This window comes from Neodiprion pinetum, chromosome 2 (assembly GCF_021155775.2).
Source record: "Neodiprion pinetum isolate iyNeoPine1 chromosome 2, iyNeoPine1.2, whole genome shotgun sequence".
In the NCBI taxonomy this organism is placed as follows: domain Eukaryota; kingdom Metazoa; phylum Arthropoda; class Insecta; order Hymenoptera; family Diprionidae; genus Neodiprion; species Neodiprion pinetum.
This window is the reverse complement of record NC_060233.1, coordinates 14,006,255-14,027,832: the sequence shown is the minus strand read 5'-3', so window position 1 is coordinate 14,027,832 and position 21,578 is coordinate 14,006,255. Positions and strand designations below refer to the sequence as shown.

The window sequence follows — 21,578 nt, the reverse complement described above, 5'->3', positions numbered from 1 at the left end:
TTAAACTTTACCATTTTTATTATTTTCAACTTATCTATATTCCAAAAATAGTTCGGTAATCAAAGCACCAAGTGCCCAGCGCTCGACAGATTCTGCTGAAAGATAAAAAATTGTTATTTCTATTTGCTTTTATTAATCTATCGACAAGGCACAGTAATTAGTTCTATTTTCGTATTACGATTATATAGTACAAATAAGTGGGTACGGTCATATTGCTAATTGCCTCGGGTTATCAAGCTGACGATAACATATTTCGTACATGAAACGATATGCGTTTACGAGAGTTTCCGAACTCTGCAGTAATATTTGCGTTAGCGTTAATGGCAATGCGAAGTAAGCGCATACCAAAGTTTAAGGATGTATGGGACGTACAGTCTGGATCAAAAGTTGAAAAACGAGAATGAACGGTCTAAAAAATTTCCGGAAATATTATTTGGGCCAATGACTGTAAACATTAATGAAACAACATCGCTACTACCTGAAATGTTTCCGGGTAAAATTCTTTTACAGATAAGGAGAATGGACTAGTGGTCGGTTATTTTTTTTTTCGCCTTTTGTACTTTCAATTAGAATTCAGTGTACACCTTTGTAACTACAAATTTTTTCATGAAATTAAATACGTTGTTTTCTTGGTTTATATTTATAGTTCCATGAAGTGAACACTTTTTTAATGAGTGAACAAGTAATTAATCTTTGTGATAAAATAGTTGCAACCAGCAACTTGGTTCAACAGTGACCGATCACTGGACTGTTTTTTCAAAATGGTCGACCACTAACACATTCACCCTGATTATCTGCAAAGTGAATAAAAATAGACTTGTGTAAGTAAGAACAACAAATGTTCATCGACAATTCTACTAATTGCGTAGATTTAACAATACTATTATTTAAAATTGCTTGAATGTTTTTCAATGAATTTCTGAAGCTTTGATCAGCGAGCAAAATGAATCCAAAAAATTAGAATCGGATCAAAAATATAAGAGCTTAATCATTTCGAACGTTCCAATTGTCAAACCTTTTCTCAAATTGTTAATATCTCAGCTTGCGTAATTAGAATTTCCTTAAATACATTTCTACTACATTGTAGAAATGATGCTCAGATCGTTTTCACCATCATCGACGCAAATAACATTGCTGGAATATTTTGAAACAGTGTTTTTTCTTCTCTGTTTTCCCAACTTTTTCATCAGACCGTGATTTCATTCATCCTTAAAGTTAACTCCGTCGTAAATAAGGCGCTATTTTGTGAGTCACGATGTGTTTCTCTTTCAGAGAGTAATGCTGAGAAGTAACGTATGCCACCAATAATGTATTATTGTTATGAAATAAGAAGACGAAGAGGAAGAAGATCGAGAAGTGGAAGAAGCGGAAGAAAGATAAAGGAGAAAAAGAAAAAGAAGAAAGGGAATATTAGATGGTAGCCGTGATGTTGAATGTTTATAAAGTTGTGAAACTTGGACGGCAGTCCTGTACACATATCCGTAAATATGGGTGTGCCAGTACGTTTTGAAGCGAACAAAGATCCCCTCCACTCCAAGTTTCGGCGTCAATGGACCATTGTTAGCGATACGCCAACACCAAACTAAATTTTCTTAGACCGATATCCCACGAGCAACCGTCTCCTCCAGGCCCATTGAAGGTAGTTCCGAAAACAGGCGCGGCAGCTCCGAGGTTTCTACGGTTTATACGTCTTTCCTTGTCGGACAAAGAGAGGAGGAGCTTTTTTTCGGAAACAACCTTTTACTGGCTGCGGCTCCACCGTTGCGTTCAACGTGGGAACCAAATTCAACATCGCAGTCGTCTTAACAAGGTAGAATCAGCGCCGCCACGCGTTCTGATTTAAAATTGCCAAGTCATTGCTCCCCCTCGATTGAACTGGTGTATATTATGTTACATATCGAACGAAACGACAGCGATACTTCCGGGGTCTTTTGAAGCACCATTTTTCGTTGTTTTTAGTTCAGTGTCTCATGCCTCCGAGTTTTTTTTTTTTTTTTTTTTTTTTAATTTCAGCGTAAATACGCAATAACATCGGGAATCAAATACGGTGGATCGGAGTTAAAAAATACATCCATTCGATCTTGACCAAATTGTTCCTTCGATCCTCCCACTCTCGCTTCCTTATTCTCCAACGATTCACGGTACGTTTCGTTTATGTCTTCATTCGATTAAATGTAAGCACGGATACACGTGCTTAATCTCATATTTCCTACAAAGTTACTTTGTAAGGTTAACCAGAGATATTCACAGATGTTATACCTTGCAAAAATATTCAAACTCTTTTTTTCTTCTTTGGTAGGGGGAGAGCCTGGCGATCGTGCCTCGACTGAAGCGTGCACTTCACTGAAAGCTGTGAGCTTGAGATTTTTTACACAAAAAACATCTTTTGATATGTACTGCGGACAGAAATATGATAAAACGTAAAAAGGAAGGAAAGCTGCTGGTTGAATGGTTTGTTGGTTCGTTTATGGCGATATACTCGTAGGGGTTAAAATATACCTAAATTCCCGAGAAGAGCTCTCGAGCTTTAAACTTGAAGACGGCTTTGAATCTATCTAACTGACGGTATAAACGGAAAATATAATTCGCTGGACCAAGATATTTTAGTACCTACTGATATAGAGACAGCAAGAAAATCTTTATCAATAGCTGGAATTTTGAAAGTTACTTGGCTAACAAGTTTTCTAGATTGGGAAAAGCCCACTGTAGCTCTGCTTGAAAAACCTGTACTGCAGTGAAAATTTTCGCTTCGGCAGCTAAAAATTTTACTGTTTCTATGTTAACACTACAATTTTCTGGTTCAGCGAATTATTTTTTTTCATTATTCTTCTGGTGATACGCTAAACGATGATTTTGTGTATTATATTTACATTACGGCATTGAACACGTTCCGTACAGCATGCCGAAAGGAAATGGTGAAACTTAGCAAACTGAGCGTCCACCTGCGCATGCGCGATATTCGTCGTCTTTTAATGCAGGCTGGCCACCTCAAGCTTAAGCTGTCAAAGGCGATTGGCGCAGGTTACGTAGGTGATACGAATTACTATAAGTTAAGCAAACCCGAATCAGTTGATGCATATATTCCAGAAGACTTGGCTAAATTTTAATGTTACTGGACTAATTACTCCTATAACGAGTCATCATAGCAACATAATTTCAAATCGCCACTGGATGCGTGACAGTTTCTCATGCCCCGTTTCGAGTAAGTTGGCTGCCATGCCCTGCAGGCGAAATCATTGCCGTAATACGGTCTCGCCGACCAATAGACTTCAACTATTTTACGCATGCGTAGTCGGTCACTTATCCTGCTAAGTTTCACCGTTTTCTCTCGACACAACGAGGACTCTGCCGCTGTTTCAGTATCTCGTTGCACGTGGCTCGCGGCCACATTGCTTCCCCAAAGTGGTGGACGCATAACGCAAGATTGTCGCGTCGGATCTCGTTCCTCTCTCTTCTTCGGCTTTTCTTTCTTCCCGTCCCGTGGAATTTCGCAAGAAACTGTAAGAGGTTAGTACCTACGTCTTTCTCCGACAGGTCGTCGAAGAATGAGTTGAATCGGTTGGTGCTGCAGCTTACTTCAAGGTGCATCATTCATCTCGCTTCCTCCCTGCACATCCGTTCAACCGCAGCTCTCCCGCCCCAAAGCACTCGGATTTCATTCTTGCGATTCCCGATGCAGCAGGTATTTCCAGACGTGCGGACACGCCGCTCGCCAATACCGGGTGTGCCAAGTATCGCGCAAGCGCTTCTTATCCGTTAATCGAAAGCTTTCGAGTATCAACGACCGCGACGTCGGCGCGCAGGATCAACCGACTGCAGGTTTACTGCTTGAGCTGCGCCACGGGCGACAAGCGCCTACTTTGTCTCCCACTGACAATCCCATTTATCGCTCTAGCATTACGCACCAGTGACACACCCGCGACTGCCACCTGTGGCATAGAGATGAAGGAACGGACACCGGGTCGGTGGGTGGGTGTAGGTATTATAGGTGTAGGAATGTCTGTCGCTTCGTATATATCGATTAAAACCGGTATGAGCGAGTAGCGCTTGCCCGTGTAGTCCCACCAGAGGACGAGGATCTCGGCTATCGAATCATTTTATTTTACGACTGGATGGTTTTAATCAAGTATTTTCCATCATCTATTCGTTGTCCCCAATCAGCCGAGATGAACTGGTTAAAAAGAACTTCGGAATCGAAAATTTCACGAAACGTGATTTTTTTATCAGGCGCAAAGCGGAATCGAAATTTTTCATCTTGTTATCTTGCTAAAATTAGGGCATGGATTGATAACAGAGATATCGCAGCACGTGTACCAGGGGTGAGCGTATAACGTCAAGAAGTTCAGTAGAATTTCGCGCCAAGTATCTCATTCATCACTCAAAGGCTGGACAACAAAAGAAACTTTTCTGCGAAAAGAAGTAGTGAAATTCCCTCGAAAGCATTCCAAGTAGGTAGATACACTGACACGGTAGTCAATTTTCGCGGAAAAAATTTTCCCGGACTTTTCCCTGACCAGGTGTCCAATTTTCCCTGATTAAAGGTCTTACTATCTTCACTAGTACTACGAATCCCAAATTAAAATACCCCAATTCTTCGTTTCATCTCAATGTGAATTCGTTAGGAAGTTCAAAAATGTTAAGAAAAATTACACGAAAACACATCTAAATGTATGTATTAGGGTGGTCCTTATTTAGGAATCGAACGAATTTTTCATCTCCAAATAATTTAAAAAACGATTCTCTGATTTTTCCAGATACTTATCTCAAATCTAACCCCTCCGAACAAGAGAGCGGATTTCCCCATTTAAAATATAGGTTTTTCGGCCACATTCTCAGCATACATTTTACTGTAAGAGTAATAATTATAAAAAAAATCTGTAACTGCGAGATTTTGGCCGGTAGTGATGCTAATATCTGATAAAAAATTCATATTATCGTACCAAGCAATTTCGAAGATCTGCGCACCGTCTAAATCTGACTTTGTTCTTCATTTAGTGGGTGTACAATTCGTCTAGATTATCTGGTACGATGATGTGACGTTTTTTTCAGTATTATCACTAATGCTTACTAAAACCTCGCGGTTACAGATTTTTAAAACATTGTTACTCTTACCATAAAACACATAATAAGAATGTAGCCGAAATATGTATATTTTAAACGGGGAAATTCATCCTCTTAGTGGGAAGGGTTGAGATAACAATCAGAAAGAATGCGGGAATTTTTTTTTAAATCACTTGTAGCCGATTTAGAGGGCGGCCCGGAAAAAATTTGTTAACACAGTCAATAAGGATCACCCTAGTATACACATAAATATATTGTATACGTATTATGTACGTTGCACGGTGCGCAATTCATTACTGTTTGTAATGCCGAAGTTTTACTACTGTCGCATGCGGTTGCCACACGTGTTTTTCTTCAATAATGAAATGAGAATTTTTTAATTTCCTTTCCAGCCATTCATTAGATGTTTGGTCATCTCTGTTTTTCCCGGACAAATTTTTCCCCCCTGACACTTTTCCGGTTTTCTCTGTCCGTGATTGAAGTGTTGACCACCACCAAAATTTTCTTACCCATTTCTCAAAGTACCAGAGTAGGTAACCATCGAAAAAAAATTTCTCATTGATCTAGAAAAACTACTGAAATCCAACCCATTGCCAAGTTAACCGTAACATTTGCTTAGAGCAGTTTGTGGTCGACCAATGTGCAATTGATATACAAGTAGAGGATTTCAAAAGCAAATTGGAATATAAGGAAACAAAAGATTATGAGTTGGTTCTACTTGGCAGGTCTTTCCATAAACGAACACCGGATAATATAAATTCAGCCACGCTACTGTCTTATTTTGTCCTTGTGCATGAATATGTACACCTAAATCAATTACTAGCCCGGAAATTACGTTCAAAACAAAATGTTACGTTCCACAACTCTATCTTCTGTTCGAATTTGTTTTCGAAACCCAATGCATTCCATGCGTCAATTGCATTCATTGATTACGAACTGTTCTTTTTCCTAATTTAAAGCAAATGTTACAAAATTTGAATAGTTGCCGAAGACGAACGAAGAATTTTTAGTATTGGTTACCACAACGACATTATACTTCTTGCACCATTGGTGCTTTTGAGAGGAATTTCATCATACACCGGATCGGCGACGCAGTCCAACGATCTGCGGAATATTTGTCCATTTGGAGACTTAAAATCACGTAGCGCTTTGCGTCTCACACGGATGGATTCACCGGGGTATTAACCAGTCGGCAGCCAGCATCTCGCATTCCTCGTCGACGCTGCTCGGGTATATTTGGCGCGAGCGACTACGGGCCAGCATTCTGGCAGGCCAACCAAGGTGTCGGATGGAAACCCGTGGCTCTCTGCCTCCGTTCCTTTACCTGGTACCTCCCCTCTCTCTATCCATCTCTTTCCCGCCTTATCCCCTGCCTTTCGTCGTCGTTATACCCGCGGTTCTTAAGAGCTTCAGGAGGAGGAAGATCTCTCTACCCTCTCTCCGCACTCCACCTCTTTTGCTTCTGCATTCCGCGCTGGTCATTTTATTTTAGCGCCACCGTGTGGGAGAGAGGAGCTTCAACCCAGGACCCGGCCGACGAAGTAGGAGTCCTGTGCCCAGGCTCTGAAATGCACGTGGGAACTGTACCATGCTGCCTGCCCGGCAGGGCCGCATGCCTTCATTGACCGACTCGGGGTATACAAGAACTATAATTAAGTTTCTCGCGGAGAGAAGGAGGACGAGGACTGAAAGGAGAGCGAGGGAAGAGAGAGAGAGAGAGAGAGAGAGAGAGAGAGAGAAAATTAACAACTGAGCAAAAAAGTACGTCCACACACATGTACCCACACTGTACGGTACAGTTCATCCCTACATAAGTATAATTTAAAAGAAGGAGGTTTGGAAGTACGGATGGAGGGAATAGATCGAACGATTTTTATTTCAGCTCTGAGCAAGGGTTTACGAATAATTTGAAATTCTCAATATCGTGTTAAAAACATCGGGCTTGATCCTTGACAAACTCGAGTAAGTAACAAACCCAGAGTATTTAGATGAGAATTTAGGGTGCGACTAAACCGAATGGACAAATTGTATCACCTATCTATTTAATTCCCGACTACTTTCAATTACATGTCAAGAGCGTTTGACTACACTTGAAACTGCACCTGACTGTGATATTCCAGCTAGCTGTACACACATGGCTATCGACTAATCCATTTTGCAGTTCTGTTTGTTCAAGTAACTCGCTTATCGCTGAATCAACAAGGGTTGCGGTCAATTACAAGGTTATATCGGTAAGACGTCTTGAAACCGAATGATATAACGGTTTCGACTAACTACTCTTCAGTGCCGAAATTGGGACAGTATAAGAAGAACGGTCAACGGGGTGTCGGTTAATTTATACTAGTTCTCAAATAGCTTCGATATACTGACAATTGAGATCAGATAAATTTTTCAGCTTGACAGTGCAACTTCAATGGTCGTCAACTCAAAGCTGTTAAAATAGTCAGACAGAATCAGGTTATCTCTGCAGTGCAAGTACATTGACTTGCACACAAGACTGAATACATACTTTTGCGAAATTTCTCGCAGGTATATTCCACACAGGTATTAGTAATCGCCGACGCCCGCGCCGCTCGATATCGGTACGAGTATGAGACTTGATGTGTCCTGGCGTCTGGCGTCGGTCTACATCACCATGCCCTTGGAGTGGGCGACAGAAACCAAGGCGGAAAGTGTGCGAGTTACATGGTAAGCATGCCAAGGGAATACTAGGTGAATAATATAAACTTTGTGATACATTTCGTGAGGAATTAAAGAAATCTTTGAAGAAATAGTTGACTTCCTGCAAGGTGAAGGTATAATACCGCTGGGCTCTCCAAACAGGCATGAAACGTTTGGATTTGACATCCTTTGCCTGGTTCTGGTACATGGTACATGGTACATAGACCATTTAATTAGTCTTAATTAAGTACCTTTTTAAGATTCTGTATTTATTCATATCACTGACATAATCTTCAAGTGTTCGTCGCGATTCAAGCATCCTTCTACCATTCGTCGACACAACTTCCGATTGCACGTAATGACTGTATCCACAACTGGATCAAACGATGACTACAACTCGTACGTAAGCCGGTCAAAAACCGACACACGTTTATCCTATAATTCAATTGATCGATAAGAATCAAAACGTTGGAATAACTTATTCGGCGGTTAGGTTAGGCGACGGCCTATATTCTAAATTCTTAAAGTAGTAGAATCGAATTTTTTAATCGAGCAAGAAGAGAACCACGTCCGGCGGCTTCCTGCAGGCCCGATGTAACACTTGTGTACTTTCAACACGTAGACGAGGTACAAGCTCACATTATACCGACACCTACACGCCTTCGTAGATCAGTGAAATTGATGGGAGCGGGTATAACTGGACAGCGTCGGATCGTTCACCAACTCAAACAATAACTCGGGCACGGTATGAAGAGGATATATCCCATGAGTGGGAAGGAAAGGTGGAAGAAAAAGAAGATGAAGAAGAACGGAAGAGAGGGAGAGTGATGTGGAAAGAATAAAGAAGGTGGAGGATGAGCGGGTAAGGAAATAACCCCACGTTGACTGATGAGAGAAGAAAAAGCGTATTTTTTTTTTTTTTTCATTCTCCTCTTCCTACGCGTTGCGTGCCGGTTTTGGTCGGGCGGCGCAGCGACTGCAGGCGACGCGACGGACCAACAGAGCCCATCAAAGACCACGATTAATCATCTTGTAAAAGGCTCCCACATGCACCGCGCGGAGTTGGAATACAATAGCCAATAGATACTATTCTCGGTGGAGGGAACGGGCGAGAGGGGAATAAGGACCTTTCACGACTATCCTCTAACGGCGATACCGCTGGATACGTGGATGCAGGTGCGCGGGTATCCGTCATCCCGACTCTTCTCTTATTTTCTCCCTTCGTCTCTTCTCCCAGAGCCGGAGGCCCCGTGGACCGGCCATTTGCATTCTTAACGCGATACCAAATTCCTTGAGAAGGATGGGGGAAAAGAGAACGAGCTTTCTCACGAGGATACCAAAGCGCGTTTTGCAAAATTATCAAGAATTACTCACGGACGATTTCACGTCAGCGTTTAATTAAGTCTCATTTAGGATTGCAGTTCAATTGCCGCGTTCGAGTTCAAGAGCATGAGGTTGTATCGAAGGATACCGTAAATGACTAAACTTAATTAGTCCGCATGTAGGATATACTTAGCGGTGATTAAATATAGCATTACGGGCAATGCACTGTGAGCGAAGAGAATAGATGACAAAAATAAGAAAAGAAACGAAGCATGCTCGGACGACGAGATGCCGAACGCCGTGCACTGCCAGTCTTCAAGAGTCAAAGTTGAAAGCATCGTGGATACAGGCTATTCCTTTTATCGGATGATGGGAAGTATTTCACCACAGGCAATAAAAATGTCGAGTTTATTGCTAGCCACGGTATTTTAGCAACGATGTTATCAGGAAGATGCCAGATTCCGGTGTAATATGCGGTAAAATATCAGGCATACAGGTATAACAACCTCGTTGGTATTTCTATTCAAACAGGTATTACATCCGACATACGTAACATAATATATATAATGCATATTTATATTACGAAGTGCATATACAAGATTCCGCGGTATGGCGAATGGATTGCAACGCTGAGGTATCGTGCACATTGTTCGTATGCATCATACAAGCCGGTCGCGTAAAGCCACGCAGGAGTAAAAAATTCAAAAACCCTGCGGTAATTCAGAAATTCTACTGCAATATTATAATTAATATCTTCGGTACTATTTTCGTTACAAAGTGAAACAGGCTGAGCTATCTTAGGTCTCCGCACCGGATGTGACCGGGTTTTAGGACTTAGTGGTCCTGCATGTCTTTACACGACCCGTTTCTTGTAAAACGCTTTGCACATTCACAGTTACGGATATCCCAGGATGATGACTCGGTACGATGGATACTATTATTGTATACAGTATAACTTGGCGTTGACTCTCCTGGTCCAGCCGCATTAACGGCATGCACCAGACAACTTGACGATTAAGAAGCTCTGCACATAAATATTTCAAGTACGTTCGATCGCGTTGCTATGTCATCACCCTCTTGATATGACTTTCGCCGACTCATCGGCTCGTTGTAAGACGTCATCCGCAGTGTCTGGTAATTACTCTGCATAAAGACGACTTTGTTGACGTTATTGGTTCTCGGCATCGAAGCAATGAACGAATTGTCGGGGGAAAAAGTTGATCGGTACCCATTTAAACGTGCAGTGATTGCAATATAGAATATCTTACGACGGCATATGCGCGATATTCAAATTTAAACACTACATGAATTCGCGACATTATTCCACATTTAGCCAATTATCTTTATACGCGACTGAGGAATAGTAGATTCGTGAAAGAGAATAATGGTCGAATTTTCAGCAAACTTCCAACCCGTAGGATAATTTTGTTAAACTCGTTCCCAAGCTGCGTAGAGAACGACGGAGTTGGGCGTGAGGTGAACGTAATCTTGATGAAAAGTCGGCAAATCGAGATTAAGAACCCAGGTCATCTGATAAGCGAGGAGAATTTTCAAAGTGTAAAACGAACCGTTCGGAAAGTTGATTTTCTTTCACGCTAAAAGAAGTAGCGTGCTTATTGCACACGTAACGATGCATTCCAGAAAAATTCTACCCGAAGTAGAAGTGCAAGAGGGTGAACAAAGTGTACACGTAATTGATTCCTAAGGCGATGCGAAAAAAAAAAAAAAAAGTCAACGAGCCAATCAATCCGACGTTTAAAATTGTTTTGCACGATGCAGATAAATTGACCCCAATCTTGCCGGCGGAGAAACGGCACGGCGTAGCCGACGCTATGCATCCTGGGAAAATGCGCACGCCGACCGAAGGGAGCATTGACACCATCTTCCGAATCGTGCTGTTATGCACCAGGTCACGTGGTCCTGCAGGGAGGGGAGAAGCCTCCGAAACCCAAAGCCAAACTAATTGTTCGTGGGATTCTGGATGTTTTCTGCTCGCGGGCTTTTCCTTCACGCGGAGTGCATTTAACCAGGTATCTACATACGCTGTTTGAAAATTGAACGTCCAACTGCGCATGCGCGAGCATTGTTATCTATCCATTTATCCAGGCTGGCCAACTCAAGCCTCTGCTTCTAAATGCGGCTTTTGAAGGTTATGTGGTTCAAATAGCCGATGCAGAGATTCGGGAATACTTGATAAACATTTAATGTTGACTAGCTGACTGACAGACGACTGCTCGAGTCATCGTGACAACACAATTTCGATTCGTTGCTTGACGCGGGAGAGTTTGGCAACTCATGCTTTGTTTCAAGTAAGTTGGCTCCCCTGCCTTGCAGACGAAAATATTTCCGCGGTACAATCCTGCCGAACAACAGAGTTCAATTATTTTACCCATGGGTCTGCTAAGTTTCACCCGTTCCTCTCGGTATAGACTATAATCTTGATGTAAATTCAACATTATCTGATATTCAATTTTTAAACTGATAAAAATGTATATATAGCAGCCCACATCGGCCAATTTTTGTCGGTTTTAACCTCACCATTTTTTGCAGTGAAGGTACTCTGCACAGCTGCAATGGCCATTACTCGAACAAAGTCTGCGATCCTGTACAGCGACAAAATGAGACTTCGCGATGATGCGATTTAATTTTATAGGAGAGAAAAAACGCAATAGTACCGTAGAGCAGAATATCTGTGAGCACCGTTGATCCACTCGAGTGTGATCCAAGTACGAAATTCATGGTGCGCATACCAACGCGCGCATTATATTTTATGCGAGTATAAGGTTTTACACACATACGCGTATGCACTGAAGTGAAACGTGCAGGGTCCAATTTGCGCCTACGCGTCGCATGAAAATAGCACGCAACCAAATGTTCGAACGATGCTGGTAAATTACGTTCTGACGCGGAGAAGTTGAACGAACCTTGTTTTTTTCCGCGTAAATGCAAAATTCGAGAACAAGAACTGCATGGATTTGCCTCGATGCAGTTCGGCTTTCACGTTTCTTTTATCCTTCAAGGTTCGGGAATTACAGCTTTTTTTCATCGCAAAAGAAATGGATAATAAGACAGCCTAAGGAGATGCAGGTATGAAGGAGGAAAGGATTGCGGCAGAAATCACACGATTTCCATAAAAAAACCATAGATCTGAAAGACGTTCGTATGATAAAAATCGGTAGAAAACAGTTAAAAAATTCGATTTTGGGCTATTGAACATTTTTTAAACTCACTCAATTCCACCGTTATTCTGAACTAATTAGTTACGCCACTTGGAATATTGGCGATTTATCACCCACAAAAGAGACAATGCTTGGATCGTTTTTGCAAATGTGAGAAACGAACTCTGATTGTACATTTTGCTCCATTACAGTACCAACGAAATATGCGACGTCCACGCAAAGAATGATGAAATTTTATAATTGATTTATGGCAGTCTTGTCTATAATTCGTTTTCATCGCGTACCTATCGCAAAGCGCCACTCGACAGATGTAAGAATCTTCGGGTAAACGGGAGTGAGGTTGGAACGATGCATCTAATGACAATGGAACAGGAAATGACACGACGAGCATGATAAACAAATCTTTGGCAAGGACTCACCTCGGGCATCCACGGTGAATGGCCGCCGATCACTTGAAAATCTCAAATGCCAAACGACTGTTTCTCTCAACATTGTGCAGGGATTGAAATATCCAACCTTTTAATTCACAGATTCACGTGAATTTTCATTTTGCTTATTAAGACATGCATCCACAGTTTTTACCTGTCTTTTATCGGAGTCAAAGGATGAATCACTGTCGAAATTGTGTACATCACATCTCCTTTTCCTTAAAAAATCTCCACACATTTCCTTCTAACATTGTCTTGCGATATCCTCAAGCTGATTAAAAAATTTATAAAAACTTCTCAATATTCTTAAAAATTCCTACAAATATCTAAATGTTCGTGAATAACTCCCATAATCCCTAAAAATTTCTAAAACATTGTCTGTACATTGTACGTCAAATCTCCACAATGATTCATTTCTCGACCCGACGTTGCATCATTAACACACACTTTTGCATTTCGTTCCACATGTAATAAATAGTATTTAGTAAAATATACGCATAGCCGTTGTATACGTAGAAGCAGTTCAGTTTATGTGTAAAAATAGCACGCACGTCAGGTGTAGATAAAGCGGTGAAAAAAGTTCTAGAAATTCGTGCGATGGCATAAGCGTTCTCGGTAACGTTATTCGATGATTGTGGTAGTTGAGACTGCTGCTTCACTTTCAACGTTCTTAGAGAGTTTTCTTTTCTTTATCTTTCAGCTCAGCATGTAAAAAATAATTAATAAATTTACGGCGCACACCCACGCGTCGTCACCGGACGCGTGGTATAAGCTTGATCCGCACAAGCGGAAAGCTCGCGGAGAATATAATTACTGGATTCGTGAATTCCTATCAGTCGTAATCTTGAAAATGATAAGCCATCAGTCTCAGGATATTATCTGCGTAACATCTCAACGAAAAGGGTTAAATAACGGGATATGACTACAAAATTAGAATGTCGTTATGTCCAAATTTTCGACACGTAATGCGTCAGCGAAAATATAACCACGATATAGCACCTCCTTCGCTTTCGTTGCATAATTACTCGACTATACAAAGCGAGTAGCTAACGGTCGAATGATATAACGCGCGTGCGCTAAAACTCTAAAGCAAAAGCAGTTGTTTTGTAAGGTTGATCAACCGTTCAGATAACAGGTCGCCGCATGTATGTAACCTCACTGAGAAAGATTTCACTCGTTATACTATAATAACTACAAAAATTCAGTAAAACAGGTATCGTTAAAAAAACTGTTTGATTATTGTTGGAATTACTAAAAACAAGGTACGCGTAACCATTTTGCACTATTGTCGATCCTTTTTTGGTAATTGCAACGCAAAATCAGTTTGTACGGTTTACTCTACTTTTTTAGCTAAACAAGGTTTTAACATCAATTTATTTTTGCACAAGCATTAAATTTTCGCAACAGTTATAAGAAAATATAATAACAGTGATCTTAGTGAGAAAGAATAGTAACAGATACCAGACTTTCTGATAACAGCTACAAAACTAATTTTCATTTTCTACCTAGAACTATGTTTTTCGATTGTGTTAAAAAATGAAAATAGTCAAGGACTGAACGGTAACCGGAACTAAAAATTTCTCTCAGTGTTCAAAAATGTTGACATTTATCGGTAGCAGTTGTTGAAGATCGAATGTACAGCTCGCAATTGTTTTTATTCGTAAAAATTATTAATCGGGGAATGACCGAAGTTGAAAACAACAGCTGTCAAAATTTCGGAGGTTATATACATCGCGACTATCTGTCATCCGAACTTGTAACAGTTGGTCAAACTGATAAACCAACTGCTTTTGTTCTAGAATTTCAGCGCATGCGCGTTAGATTATTCGACTGTTAGCTACTCACTGTATACTAAGGGACAATGAATCTGAGACGACTAATTTTTTACACTAGAGAGTTATGTTGGCAACACAAAGAAACCTGCAGCGCCAAAGTCGGCCGAGCGCGAAACAAACACAATCTCAATGAACGTAACATAACCCATGGCCGTCGAATTTAACCTTACAATACGTGTCAATCCAACAAGTCGTCATCTCCGCGGTATTCTAAGGTTAGATTCGACGGTCATGGGTTATGTTACGTTTATTGAGATTGAGTTAGTTTCGCACTCGGCCGACTATGGCGCTGTAGGTTTCTATGCGTAGCCAACATAACTGTCTAGTGTAAAAAATTAGCCGTAGCAGATTCATTATCCCCAAGTGTACATATGAGCCTAATACTTTACACCCACTCGAGTTTACTCTGTCATATCTAGTGCTTGGATAAACTTTGAAAAATGAGGTGAAGCCGATTCGTAAGCCAAGACGGAATCCGCCTCACTGGGTGTACTTAGAAGGACGTAAGTATAGGTATTCCACGCGTGATGCGTGAAGAAGCGTGCCGCGTGTGGCCCGAGGAAACTAGGTATTTCTGGACCTCCCAGACTGAGAGTCTCTCTGTCCGAGTGAGAGTCGTTGAGTCGTATGAACGACGATAATTCCTCCGCGAGAGGAGTGTCGAGACTCGTCGAATTCGGAAAGAGCGACGCCTCGCTTACCAACATTCGACATCTCGAAGGGCTGGGCTTAAGTACAGGGGATAGTGAGAGGGGAAGGGAAAGGAGGTTGGGTGTCTCTAGTCTAGGTCAATCTTCTTACGTCGTGAGTTGAATTTCCTGCAACCGATTGGTTATTCAGGGTGAGTTTTACCTGCGGATTTGGTCCCTTATGAATGAACGGGAGGCAAGAAATAACAAAAGAATACAGGCCTCTTTACCTCTACATAAAACGTCGGTAAAAGAAGTAGATGATTTTTTCTTCTTATTGTTATCTTGGAACCACTCGAGTGACTCGTAGTCGGCTCATCTATTTCCTGCAATGATGAATCGTATCACTACTTTATCCACACGCTACATCTACACTGCTATTACGAAAGGAGAGACTCTTTGTTTATTTGTTTGCTATTAATGATATCGAAAACTGCTCAACCGATTTGAATATCATTCTTTCACCATTGGATTTAAATAGTGATGTGCAATGAATCGATTAATCGTTTTTCTAGAATCAAGTATATTTATTCCAGATTGGCATGGGCCATGTCTTATTGCACTTAGCTTCTCAGGTAAGGCACATAAGTCTACACTATTATTATGTAGAGAAATCAACTATATTGAGATGAAAAAGCTATTGATTCCCACAGTATGATACAACGCTCTTTAGTCGTAAGGATGAGCAATAGTTCGATATACCTTTTTCTCTATCGTGTGAGATGCATACATACAAGAGGTGGTTGCATGTATCCAAGAAGAGGAAGTCAGGAGCTAATAAAAGTGTCTTCGGTAAAGCGAGCGAATACGACTCACTGTCTGAACCTCGGATACGGGTATTAGACAATTTTTCCAAAGGTGTCTATTTTCGCTTGGCTTCTTCTATGTTTTATTGCTATACAACCCCGACGGCGTGGAGAAGATCTGCTCGCACCGTCACGTCGGCGTACAGGATGCGAGGCATCTTCGACTGCGGTTTACAATGGCAGTATTCAACGCCGGCGATATAACATATTACAGGTCTGCATGATGCATTGAGGTATGTATACGGTATTCGAGAACGTCACGCTGCCGGAAGGGACTCGAGAGTCACTTATAGTTTCGCAGCATTGCAATTGTCTGCAATCAATCCGCAATCATTGACGTACACTCGGGTGAACGAACATAGAATCGTTTGGCCATTCACCGCAAGTCTTGCAAGTTCATTGGTTTTGAAAGTTTCACCAACATTGTCATTAACATCATTCGCGAAATGATATTTTACGCCATTTTTCTAAGTAACTCTGTCCAGTTGTGTTTCTTTCTATCGGATAGAAAATCTTAACCCTTATTTGACACACCGGGGTCAATATGACCCCGAGTAACTTCACCGCAAATTCCGTATGATAAACATCAAAATAATCTGATTTGCTTCAAGATAAATAATGAAATATTATAAAAATCGTTACTTCATTTTTAATCCAAATATTCATTTTCACTCACTCAAATAAATACCTTTTTTTCATCGCACAGCATCTCCACATTTGTTTTTTCTTAAATATCTGTGTCTTGAGACTTATTCGGTCAATTTTCAGCACAAGGTATTAAAAATTCAGTGAATCATGATTTTTTTTAGTAGAACGATTCATTTTATTATATTTTCTTAGGGTTGAAGAATAATAATTTCGAATAATCGAAGTTTAGGTGTATCAACGAAACCACCTTTCGGGATTCTCGTTCATTTAGGCACGATTCCGAATTTTCATTAGCTTAAACTGCCCTATTATACCTGGTATACCCTGTCTGAATGAATATTGAGTGTGAATAGGTGACTCGTCTGAAAAATCTCGGATAACAAAAACGTGACGAAACATTATCAAACCTCGAGTGCGGTGCTTCTCAGCGGCATGTACCGATACGTGTTCTTGCTAATCATTATCTCGAGTGGTACGAGTGTTTTGTTCTTTGAACCTCGAAGCACTAGGTCAAGTGACTCGAGTGGTTTGGAAAGGCTATTAATTAAAGACGACAAGCTTACCGCGTACCTACACACTCATCGGGTATCGTCGAATTTTTCATGACAATTACCAAAGCCATGAATATTCAACTTGCGCGTACCATCGGATAAAGGGCATCCTTTCGAACGAATCTTTCAATTTCATTCCAGTTTTTCATCCTGGAAAATTGCCCATTTTCAGACTGCAGTCGATGTTCGATTAAATCAACAGTTAATTCCTGTAAGTTATTTCAACGAGTTCTTCAAATCGACACTAATACAAATAGTATACAAATAAAAAGTATAGTTAAAAGGCAGAATTGATCGGAAAGGTGATATTTCACAAGTAGTTGCTTCGAAATAAGAAGGTCTTCGTACGTAAGCTTACGGCTATTGATTACATGCGTTATACGTCTTGGAACTCTATTTACTCTCTGCGCTTAAGACGGACTTTTGCCAGGCGAAAGCCGGGAGTTGTCGAGAGGCTTACAGCTTATAGTGTCTAGTTTGCATCTCATCTATACGAGCAACTGCAATAGGAGGGAAGCACTGTTATTTCACATGCGGTGGTATAAGTACAAGCATTATGCACCCATCTCCGAGCATTTGATAACATATGCATACAAGTTTCTAGCGTTCCGCGTTCAACTTCGCAGAGGTATTGTATATTTATTCAAGAGGCTCAAGTTAGTAACGTTAACGTAACAAAACATTAAGAAAAAAATTATCACTTGTCCGATTCCCGAATGACGCTCAAGGAGTTGCCTTTTTAAAATACATGTGAATATTAGGGCGGTTCATTTCTTAAATGTTTTTTTCTAAGGTGCCACTCGAAAAATTTGTGCCAAATACTGAAGAAAAACTGTCTTTAAACCTGGAAAAGGAAACCTAGTATATAGGAAAATATTTAGAGGTCTCTACCAATTATTGTAATATTTTTTATTTATTTTTAAATGGACACCTTCCGGACTTGTCCACACATATATATATATACTATATATATACATACATATATTAGTTTATTTTTTTGTATAGTGGTCCAATTAATCGTTCATCGATCAACAGCAGACTGCGTCTAAGAATTCCACAGTTGGCTCATCTCATGTTTTATCCGAAAGGTTAATCGACTCGGAGAAATTTGGATAACAGTTTTTGCTACCGAAAGAGGAGTATCGCAACACCTTAATGTCCCTATTTTGTTGTCAGTACTGATTTTTATGAACAATGATTAATTGGACCACGTTAAGAAAAAAGTAAACTAACACACACACACACATATATATATGTACCTATATATAAAAAATATCACAATAATTGGTAGCGACCTCTAAATATTTTTCTACTTCCTCCAGGTTTTACGACAGTTTTTTTCATCAGTATTTGTCACTAAATGTGTCGAGTGGCACCTTGAAAAGAAAAGTTGAATAATGAACCACCCTATAGTGAGTATGTCCTGTTTAGGTTGGTTTACCAAATTTCAGAAGATCCTAAAGATGCGAAGTACCGATTTCTCTTGAGCATGCATCGTTACAGTAACGTTACTCTAACTTTGTCTTAATATTTATTCCGTGTCGACGGCTCGAGACTCGTTGTAATAGTCTCTTGGACATTGCCGATTCGAGTTGAGAAGTGGTTTAGTAGTTTTTGAACACTTAGCGACCGCGACGCAAGAACGAATATACGCAGCAAGAATGAATAGACGAAACACACCCACGCAAACATTAATGTAATCATCCGACCGCAAAGCACGCGATTAGATAGGGAGATGCTGAGATCGGTACCGTTAAGCCAGCTGGGCTTTTGTTGGGTCGAACCAAGGTCCGTGTCATAAAGTAGGTACGGTTGTCTGGCACCTATGTAAACTTGAGGCGCCCACATCCTCGAAAGTCAGGTAGAGGAAGCAAAAAGCCAAGAGTAGCCTGCCTCTGCCGACTCTGCATTTTTCTTGAAAATAACTCTTGAATCACATGCATAAACTTCTGCCAATGTGTATTTTTTATCTGTACTTTCACGCCGTATTTTGTAAACAGTCTTTCCTCAGTATTATCATAATCTATATCCGAAGCATATCTCCACAAGTATTAGGATGGTTATTATTTTACAACGCATACATACTTCTCACCCCTGGAATCGATATAAAATTACGAAAAAATAGGGTGAGAATTATTTCAGATTTTAGCTCTGATTGGAAAGGGTGCTGTAATCAATTTGAGCGTAGAAAAAAAAAAAAAAAAATATGGAAATTAAAAACCTCAATTTATGAGTAAGAAAGAAAAAAAATTATTGGTAAATTCATTTTACTTGGTTTGAAGATTTGAAACTGGACTAAAATTATTACAAATGTAATTTTTAATCGAAGGAAGGAAAATTAATAATTAATATTTCAATTTGTAATTAGAAGTATAAAAAATGCTAATTACAATTGTAATTTCAAAATTAGAAGCAAAATCGACACTAATTACATTCGTAATTTGTATTTAGATGAAAATTAAACGCTAATTACATTTATAATATGTAATTAGAAGAAAAATCGGTAATAATTACATTTGTAATTTGTAATTACAAGCAAAATTGATACTAATTACATTCGTAATTTGTAATTGAAATTTTTCTAATCACAAATTGCATTTGTAATTAGTAAGTTTCTCTTTCCTCATTCCATATTGAAACTGTAATTAGTATTTCTTTATCTCCTAATTACAAATTACCAATGTAATTAGTAATTTTGATGTAATTGATTAGACAAAGTAATTAGTGGTACCCAACACTGTTACTGATTGATAAAATGGTCAATCGATTTGTGGAAACGTTCTTTTTAAAAAAACCTGCGTTGATATCGGCTGTGCGAATTTCGGCTCAAACGAACGTTCGGAATTTAAAGTAACACGTGGAAAAACGAGACGAAGTCCATTCATTTGTGAGATTGTCTAATCCAATAGTTTGGTGACTCCGGAACGCCCGAGGCACGCGTCGGATGTCTAAGTCAATTGTAAATAGCAGATGTAAATCAGCAGAAGAAGTACCTTCGGGCTAATGAACCGTCGCCATTTACCTCCCCCCTCCACCGACCCCTTAGCCACCTCTTTCATGGTACGTCTTCACTGCAAATAACTGCTTGGCAAATGTCAATGCCCGGGATTCACAACGTACAGGAGCGGCGTAGATTAATTCAGCTAATATCGTAACGTCTGTGTAACCTACACTTGCAGAACATGAGAAATGATTCGAATGAAAAATGTTTGCCAAAATTTTTCCATCACAGGACACAGATCTATGGTTTTCCCGACTGCGATCACCTTGTTGCCTTCAGTAATAATACTGGATAACGTATCGTATAATCGTGTATTCATAGCCGATCCTAGTTTTCAATTGCATTTGGTACCAGTTGACGTTTTGCGCGTCGATAGACTTTGCCACAAGGGCTACGCGCGATGAAAATTCTAACGACTAGATTTATTTCAAACGTATACTGAAACCCAATCGCGTCATTCGAATGACGTAAGCTCGCGACGAGTCGGACTTGAAATAACCAGCTTTGAGTGCGGTAAGTATAAAAGGTTGGAAGACGCATGCTCAAAGTCTGCAGAAAGTGGATTTCTGGATATAAAGAGGCGGGATCGAAGCGGTTAGGTACCAGGCATCAAGAAAGAGAACGGCAAAGCCGCCAACTTGATGCGGAGGTACGTTAAAGTTAGTTCAAGACAAACAGTTTAATGCTTCCTACCATCACCCTGTCCTGTTTACACATCGAGCTGGTTTACTTGAACTTTCGGTTCCCGAAGGTATTTCGACATAATTTCATCCTGGCTGAGATTCCAGTCCTTCCACGGACGCCGAATTCAAAACGATTAATTCTGCATTTGGAGTATCGCTTCTGCTTCCAGACGATTTCGTACGGAAAAAAGATGTTGCTGAAGAAGTTACAACATCAGTGTTGTAAAATATTTTCTGTACGAGGAACTACAAAAACTACCAGTTACACACTGAGAGAAATTTTTAGTTCCGGTTACCGCTCACTCCTTAACTATTTTCATTTTTTACCACAATCGAAAAATATAGTTCTAGGTATAAAATGAAAATTAGTTTTGTAGCTGTTACCGGAAAGTCTAGCATCCGTTACTGTACTTTCTCATTACGATCACTCTTACCATATTTTCTTGTAACTGTTGCGAAAATTTAACGCTTGTGCAACGATAAATTGACGTTAAAGCCTTGATTAACTAAAAAAGTAGAGTAAACCGAAAAAACTGATTTTGCGTTGCAATTACGAAAAAAGGATCGATGATATCGCAAAATGGTTACGCGTACCTCGTTTTTCGTAATCCCAACAATATTCAAACAGTTTTGTTTAACGATACCTGTTTTACTCAATTTTTCTAGTTACTGTAACAAATGAAATTTTTCTCACTGCACTACCGTAATTTTAA

At 40.1% G+C, this 21,578-nt stretch overlaps 1 protein-coding gene across 1 annotated transcript in view; it reads right to left on the bottom strand.

The window, feature by feature from the left end:
• The window catches only part of dally (division abnormally delayed protein), a 66,573-nt gene that overhangs the window by 22,139 nt on the left and 22,856 nt on the right, over positions 1-21,578 (bottom strand). The window lies entirely within an intron of this gene.